The sequence below is a fragment of the Neophocaena asiaeorientalis genome, unplaced genomic scaffold (genome assembly GCF_003031525.2).
Source record: "Neophocaena asiaeorientalis asiaeorientalis breed wild unplaced genomic scaffold, Neophocaena_asiaeorientalis_V1.1 scaffold630, whole genome shotgun sequence".
NCBI classification, from domain to species: domain Eukaryota; kingdom Metazoa; phylum Chordata; class Mammalia; order Artiodactyla; family Phocoenidae; genus Neophocaena; species Neophocaena asiaeorientalis.
Window position 1 is genome coordinate 979586 of NW_020171813.1, and position 8966 is coordinate 988551.

At 40.5% G+C, this 8966-nt stretch overlaps 2 non-coding genes across 2 annotated transcripts; both read right to left on the bottom strand.

Moving 5' to 3' along the window:
* Positions 1-4614: 4614 nt before the first annotated feature.
* TRNAC-GCA (transfer RNA cysteine (anticodon GCA)) lies at positions 4615-4686 on the bottom strand. Its single transcript has one exon. It is a non-coding gene; the product is annotated as a tRNA-Cys (tRNA).
* Positions 4687-7224: 2538 nt separating this feature from the next.
* TRNAC-GCA (transfer RNA cysteine (anticodon GCA)) lies at positions 7225-7296 on the bottom strand. Its single transcript has one exon. It is a non-coding gene; the product is annotated as a tRNA-Cys (tRNA).
* Positions 7297-8966: the final 1670 nt, after the last annotated feature.

Consider the following 8966-nt stretch of genomic DNA (forward strand, 5'->3'; position numbering starts at 1 on the left):
AAGAAACGAGGAGGAGATTTTAGCCTCAGCTTCTGCATCTCATCAGTGAAAGGTTTCCCAATGGTGCATGAGCTCCTTAACACTTCCAGGTTCTGTATGTGGGGGCACCAACTGGGACCGTGACCTCTCACACCTCAAAAGCATGAAGGAAGCCAAGAGTGGGAGGCCGGGGCATCCAGCTTGGACAGGAGGGAAGGCTGCAGGGCATGCCTGGGTGGAGCTGACAGGTCCTTACATAGTCAGTTACCCACGTGGCAACCAGGGCAGAAAAGGTGGTTAAGGGCCTCAGAAATGGTCAAGTACAAGAGGATCTGAGATGCTGCCTAAGATATGCCTGATGCATTTTTGCTTAATAAATATTTACATACATTCACACAAAAAAACACACATGTACAAACACCATCACATATAAAAAAGACAACAGTTTTATAGACAGTGGTGAAGAGCCAACCAATTTTTATTCCCTCCTATATTCTTTGATATATGTTTAAAATTTTATATAATAAAGGTGCTTTGATTTTACAATGGCTGAAGGTCATGTGGACACTTCTAGAAAAGGAGGCAGAGTAGGAAACATTTCTCAGAGTAAAACAAACTGGTAAAAACAATTCTTATTCTGTATTTTACATGATGGGCACAGACAGCATTGTCTTCTTCAATAAAAAGTTGACTCTTTTAAGAAATTGTTTAGATAATCAGCAATAAGTAGTTTTCTAATGTGAGAGGTATCACCTTATAATAAACTTGCCTTATAATAAAATTAGTTTCCAAATAATTTAGAAATATACTTTCTTTGTATATCTTGCTTCATTTATTTATTCATTCGCTGAATTAGCCAGTAGCTGTTATTCACCAAATACTTTCTGAGCCCCTACTGTGTGCAAGGACCTTGCCAGTCACTTGACAAGAAGAATCAGAAAGTATTGTCACCAACTAAGTGTCCATATTGGAATGGATAATATGGGTTATGGCAAAGAAAATTCATACTCACCAAGTACCCAAATGCTTTCTTACCTTTCTTAACCTCAAGTGCATGAAGTTGGGGCCACATGACTAGTTCTGTACTGCTAACTGTAAGCAGAAGTGATGTATGTCACTCCTGGGCTAAGGCAGCTATGAACTGGAATGGTGACCTTAGGGCCACATTTTGCTAGATGGCATAGCTACAAGAGGGACAAGGCCACCATACCTGCATCAGACCTTGCAGGAAAAGGATACCAATCTTTACTGCTCACCACAGCCTGTGTGCAGACCCTTTTCTTGCCTTGGGGTCCACACACAAAAAAACTGACAATCTTATGGGTTATTGTTATCTAGTAAACATACCAGAGAAACACATCGCCACCAAAACCCAAAGAGGCTCAATGAGTGATGCGTCTTGTTCTGTGTTGTGTCTCTTACTGTAGAAGGCATATCCTGATGTGCCTCAGACACTGGGCACCTAAACATTTTACCAATGTAGCAGTAAATTGCTACTGTGTTTTTCTTCTGCCCCTAATAAGATGTGACTAAAAGGGACACAACACATTTGTGATCTTCTTCCACAAAGTACATAACCCCAGGCTAATCATGAAAAAACACCAGGCAAACCCAAAGTGAGGAGTGTTCTACAAAATATCTGACCCAGAGTTTTAAAAAGTGTTATGTATACAAAAAAAAAAAAAACAGAAAGAGAGAAAAGGGAACACTCTTACATTGTTGGTGAGAATGTAAGCTGGTGCAGCCACTATGGAAAACAGTACAGAAGTTCCTCAAAAAGCTAAAAATAGAATTATTGTGAACAGTATACACATGTTCACCAAAAGGCATGAATCAAAATATACACAGCAACAACACTGATAATCATCCAAAACTTAGAAACAACCCTGATGTTCATCTACAGAAGCATGGAAACATAAATTGTAATATAGTCAATGAAAATACTCAATTCAGCTATGAAAATGAATAAACTACAACTACACACATAACATATATGACTCACACAAAAAATTTTGAGTGAAAAAAGCTAGGTACAAAAGAGCACAGACTGTATGATTCCAAATATATATTGTTCAAAAACGAACAGAACTACTCTATGCTGTTAGAAGTCAAGACGGTAATTATTCTTGGGAGACATACTGATTTTAAAGGAGGAAGAAGGGATCTTCTGAGGTGCTAGTTGTCTCAGCCATCCCATGATCACCCGCTAGATTGGGGATTCACTGGAAGGTCTAACATGACCCAATGTAGTTTTAGTCATGGCTAAGATTTATTACTGCAAAGGATACAGGGCAGAAATAACAGAAAAAAGATATATACAGGCAAAGGTTAGAGAGGTCAAAAGCAGGCTTTCTTGTCCTCCCTATGCAGGGAATGCATCCTCTTCTCCAACTGGGAAGTACAAGAATATGTGTGAGATGAGCATGCTCAGGAAAGCTGGCTTGAATCTTGGGGTCCAAAGTTCCTAAATGGAATTGATCACTTCCTAGCCATGGGTGTGAACCCCAAACCAGGCCCTGGGTACACATCATGAAACTTGATGTTTACTTTAACATGCTTGCTCATCTTGACTCACTACTTTGGGCATATAGACTATCTTTACCCAGCCACTATGTAAACATTCCAGTAGTTTAGTTCTCAGAGTTGACCAAGGGTCATTACGATGGCTATAGATTTAAACAAGAACTGAGTACAACATATTTGCTTCATCAACTCCCTCTGCTCATTAGTAATGTTATCATTCTTGCTCTGGGGACTGATTAGATGGGTAGGTTTTGTTTGTGCCTATGTATGCATATTATATATACTTCAAACATTTAAAAAATTTAGTCAGGTAGAAATCCAGACCCATTAATTAGAGCCCTACATTCTTGTAAGTCTACTGAATGAAACCCTGGGAAGTTATCAAAATAACATTAGGAAACCATTAGGGAATATAAAAAGCAGGGGTAACTCTAAAGCTAAGTAGATGTCAAGAGAACAAGAAAGGGAATTAAATTCATGATGATGAGTTTCAGAGTATGTTAAGTAGGCAGGTAACAGTGAATTTTGTAAAAAAATATTTGTATTTGGATGTTTTGGCCATTCTTTAATGTGTCTGAAGTGGTCAAAAACCAAATTATGAACAAATTTGTAACTCAGATATAATTTCATGGGAATTTAATTGATTGTACAATCTGTTAAAAGTTACCAAAAACAGGTTTTCAAAAGTTTATCTCTTATGTTTTTAATTTTAAAATTGAGCATTAAAACATACGTGCAGTAAAAAAAAAAAAGATTTACCTATGATCCAGCAATCTCACTCCTGAGCGTATATCCAGACAAAACTCTAATTCAAAAAGGTACATGCACCCCTCTGTTCACAGCAGCACTATTCACAATAGCCAAGACGTGGAAACAACCTAATTATCCATCAACAGATGAATGGATAAAGAAGATGTAGTACATATATATAAGGGAATAGAAAGAACAAAATAATGCAGCAACATGGCTGGAACTAGACATAAGTGAAGTAAGCCAAATATCATATGATATCACTTACATGTGGAATCTAAAATATGACACAAATGAACTTATCTACAAAACAGAAACAGACTTACAGACATAGAGAACAGACTTGTGGTTGCCAAGGGGGGAAAGGATTAGGAGAATGATGCACTGGGAGTTCGGGGTTAGCAAATGCAAACTATTATATAAAATAGATATATAGAATAGATATATATATAGAGAGAGAGAGAGAATGGATAAACAGCAAGGTCTTACTGTATAGCACAGGGAACTATATTCAATATCCTGAGATAAACCATAAGAGAAAAGAATATGAAAAAGAATTATACATATATGTATAACTGAATCACTTTGATATACATCAAAAATTAACACAACATTGTAAATCAACTGCATTTCAAGTTTTAAAAACCCACAAGGAAAGGCTGAGCAACTGTTAGAAGTTGATGGACACTAAGAAGACATTATGACTAAATGCAACATGGTGCCCTGTATTGAATCCCAGAACAGAAAAAAAGGCACTGGTGGAAAAACTGGTGAAATCTGAATGAAGTCTTTGGTTTGGTTAATAGTGCTGCACTGGTGTTTCATAGTTTTGAGAAATATGCCACAGTTATGTAAGCTTGTCAACATTAGGGGAAGCTGAGTGAAAGTTATAGGGGACCTCTTTGTACTATCATTAAAACTCTTCTGTAACTCTAAAATTACTAAAAGATAAAAAGTTTGTACAAAGGAAGCTGGAAATTTCTGGCTGATAAAACCTGAATATACAGGACCGGAGAAATAAAGGTACATATGAGAAAGTGCATGTGTGTGTGTATTTTTGTCTATTGGTGTGTCTGTGTGTGACTGTGTGTGGATCAGTGTGTGTGTGTGATTGGGGAACATCTGGTGTGTGGGTGTCTTTGGGTGTCTCTGGGTGTGTGGTTGTGTTTGTGTGTGTCTAGTGCAGGCAGGGTGGGTTTACATGAGCACATAGTTCTACTGTGAGGGAATTAATAAGCCAAGGCGCCTCCATGAACCTGAGAGTGAGTGCCTCCTTAAATTTTGAGCCCTAGGCACCTTGCTTAACTCACCCTAGATCCAATCTTTTAAAGAAGCTGCCAGGAAGAACAAAAGAAAAAAAACAGGGGACACCTGGATTTGAACCAGGGACTTCTTGATCTGCAGTCAAATGCTCTACCACAGAGCTATACCCCCTGATGCTATTAATGCCCCCTATAAGCCCTTATTCCACTTGTATGAGTTTCATCATACTTCATAAATATCTGTGTGGCTGAGATTCCTGCTAGATTTAATTTCATGCCTGATTCCCTTCTAGCCACGTCACCTCCTACTTTTCCCAGAGCATGTATGTTCATTCTCTTCTCAGAACTTAAAGCTCAGTGCTCTATTCTCAGTCTAACCCTCCAGTGATTAAAATACACCACCAACTGCCCATAAATCTCCAGGCACATCAGTGAATTTTGTAAATATCATGGGCTGCCATTAAGTATTGGACATGGAGGGGGTCTTAACTGGGAATTCACAACTGGACTACAGAGGTTTATGTACAACTCTGAATTACAGGCAAATATTGTATGTGTGCATGGATTGTATATTGTACATTATTTCATCAGATTTTCAAGGGGATCTCATACAGGTGGACAGTCTCATTTACAGCTGGAAAAAAAAAAAACAGTTAAGAAGTCCAAAATTCACCTTTGAACACCACTGACTCCTAGTTCCTTGAGTTCCAGTCTGAGAACTTTCAATCTGTGTATCTCCAAGATTGAGAAGAAAGGTCAAGGAAATCTCTGTCACTGCAGTAAGTTCTCCCTGATGAAGCCTGGCAGCTGCTGTGAAGCTAAGGAGCCCACAGCCCCCAGAGCTCCAGCTCACAGCTCTCTGAGGGCTGTAGACGACCCTTCCCAGCCGCTCCACTCTGAGGTTCTACAGAAACTTCAGTTGCAAACCCAGTGTGCCCCAAACTACATTTGCTGCCTTCCTGCTCAAACCTGCATCTACTCTTATTTTGCTTTGTGGTAATAATAATAGTCTATATTTACTAAACATTTGCTATGTGCCAGGCTCAGTACTAAAAGTTCTAGCCATAACTTCCTGCTGAATCATCACCAAAAACTCCCACAGGACAGGTATTATTGTTAGCATACTGATTTTGCAAGTAAGGAAACTGAGGCACAGAGTGGCCATGCAGCTGGGAGGTGGTGGGGCCAGGATTTCATTGTGGTCTCAGAGCTGGGTGCCAGGCCTGCCTATGTAACCATCTGATCAACCTCCTCCCTGTCTTGGTTGGTGACACCACTGTGTACTGTCATTTGGCCAAAGCATGTAACATAACTCAGCTTCTTCCAACCTCTCCTCCCAGTGCAAGTTAATCACTGGGTACTGCTGATTTTAGCTTTGACATCACTTAATCCCACTCCCACTCTGGCACCACAGTGCCACCACTTCCTAAATGGCCTCCCAGCCTCCACCCCTGACATCCATCTCCTACTGCTTCCACAGCAGTCATTTTAAAACCAAGTGCATCTAGGCCACTCCTCTTAAAGGCCTTCATGAAAAACTGCAAGACTCTCAGCACAAGAGTTCTTACATTTTGATCCCTGTCTGCCTCCTCAGCTTCAGCCTCCTCTGCTGACACTCCCCATAGCACATTTTGTGCTCCAGCTGCCTCCAACTGCATCCATCTGGCTCCAGCCTCTGCCCATGCAGTTTTCTCTGCCTGGGACCCAACCCTCACTCATTGCACTCCTGCCTCTCCTCCACCCTCCCTCTGGTATGATACTGTTCTTCTATGAGACCCTGACTTGCCATCAGCTCCTCTTGGAAGCCTCTTGTAACCTCCCTCCTCTGGACAGAGGTAATAGCTGCCTCCTCTGTATTCCTGAAGCTGGCCCAGCTCGGTCCAGCTCACAGCTGTCTGACTTCTTATTTTACAGGCCTGCTTCCTGGCTGAGAGCACACTGAGTCCAGGGGCTGTGTCTTATTCACTTCTGGGTTCACACTTTGCACAGTTCGGGCATGTAGTAGGGGCTCAGTGTATGTCATTCAAGCTGATTTTAAAATGCAGCAGTGCCTGAGCTGCAGGCATGAGTTAAACCTAGACTAAGGCCTGACCTCTGGCCCCAGCCTGGGTCCAGAATGCAGGCACCCAAGGTGGGGTGCTCGCTGCAGGTGATGAACTGGGGATGGAAAGGTAATAGAAAGTCCTCAAGCTTTAGATCAGGAAAGGAGTACAGTTCCCTAAACTTTAGGCCAGTTCATGTTTATCCAGTGTTCTGTGAACAAGGACTCTATTCCCTGACTGCCCCCAGGACACTGTAAAGTGTGGGCACCATCACTAAGTTACTGGGTTTGCCCTGCAGCCAAATGTTCTAAAACTCTATGGACCATTCTAGCACCTTGGGAGCATTGCTAAGTGGAATTCTGTGACAAAGATTTTAACAGAAGGAGAACAGAATGAGTAGTATAATGAAGTCATTGAGAACCATGCTCTGAGTTCAAATCCTGGACCTGAGCTTTGTAGCATCTCCAAGTCTCAGACTCCTCATGCAAAATGGAGATAATGTGTCTTGTAAAATTTTGATGAGAAATGAAGGAGGTAATTAACATAAAGAACATAGTCTGCCACCTGGCATATACAAAAGGGAAATTAGTGATTATTCAAAGAGCCATGAGCCACAGAAGATAAAAGTCAAAATCAATACGTATTTTTCTAATTCATGAAGAATATGCAGGGGGCACCTGGATTTGAACCAGGGACCTCTTGATCTGCAGTCAAATGCTCTACCCCTGAGCTATACCCCCACTAACATGGACTTGTTTTCATAATCTCTCTCTCTCTCAACGTTATGATTCTAAACACCAGTAACTCAGGGGAACTATAATTAGAGAGAATGCTGCCTGGAAGAAGTCTGGGCATATCAAGTCTTAGAATTTCATTATGAAAAAAGACCTGACTCCTGAGAATTAAGTTCTCTGAGCCTAGAAACTTAGACTTTCCATACCCAAAGCCTCTGCTGTCTGCCATATCTCATACAAAGTGAACCTTGGTTCCAGATGAAAATCCTCAGGTTTTCCACAAATAGCATCATCAGTATAATGTGATGATTGGATTCCTGTCATGTTTCCTTAGCCACGGCTCCCAGCAACTGAGATCCTCATTGCTCTTCTGACTTCACAGAATGGAGCTCATAACTGGCAGTCAATAGACATTTGTTACATTAAACTGATTCTGGAAAAATTTTGTATAAATAATGATTTGTGTGAGATAGCTTTTCCAAGACATAACTGTAAGATGATTTTACACAAAGTCAGATGGTCAAGGAGATACACTCTTATGAAACCTAACTTGCCTGAAACTGCCAACTCCAAAAGGTCATTTGATGAAGACAAATAAGGTTCCAAACAAGAGCCTCTTAACTGATTAAATTACCTATCCTATTCCTCCCACCAAAGATTCCTTTGCACTTCCAAACACAACCACTGTTGGAGCACCCTGTATCTCTGAGCATCATAAACATCGCTCCTCCCTCTGATGAGCTCTTCAGGTGCTTCTCATGGAAACTTACTTGCTTAAACCTGTAAGGAAGGCTCTCTTCTATCAATTTCCTGACAACAAGCATTATTGAGATCTTTTCAAAGGATCCTAGTGTGTAATGGTGGTGGTTGGTTGGGACCCCAGGAGAGGGGAGAGTCTCAATTACATTCATTTTCTTCCCTACGTCAGGCTGGAATTGAGAGTTAAGAAAAGAATCACATGCATTCTTTGCTCATTGTTCTTTTCTCACCCTGGATATTAGTGGGAGTAGAGATTTTAGCAGTAACAGATGTCCTGTGTGCTTCATATTGAAGAACCCCAGTGTTGGAAGGGATTTAGAGATCATTTATTCCAACCACTTCCTTTGCAGACTAAGAAGCAGATGGAGTGAAAATGAAGAGCTCTGCTTAAAGTCAGACATAACAGTAGCAAGAGCAGAACCAAGGGTCCGTTCCACTACCAACTCCTTAGAGGCTCTTTGGAAGCCCCCAGCGCCTGGAATGATGCAGGTGCTCAATAAATGTTTGTGGGATAAATACCAAACTGTAGTTATATAGATAGACCAAATGTCCTGGTTTGTTGGGAATTCTTCTGGTTTTAGCACTGAATGCCCTGCGTCTCAGGAAATCTCTCAGAAAAGCAAGCTGTGGTTGTTTGGTCACCGTAGATATGACCTTATTTTTTCTCATTCATAGTATTTCCAAAACCTAATCATTCACTTTCCACTTTCTCATTTTTTTTAACCATTTTGCGTACATCCTATACTAGTATTTACTTAATATTTGTCTTTAAATCAACTTAATTTTTTTTATTTACCCTCATCCTAAGCAAAAATATCCCTGAAATCATGCCAATTATATTTCTTTGTACTGCACATCAAAACAAATACAGAGCTTTGGGTATTTGTTAAAATTGCATTTAGCACATGTTACACTTA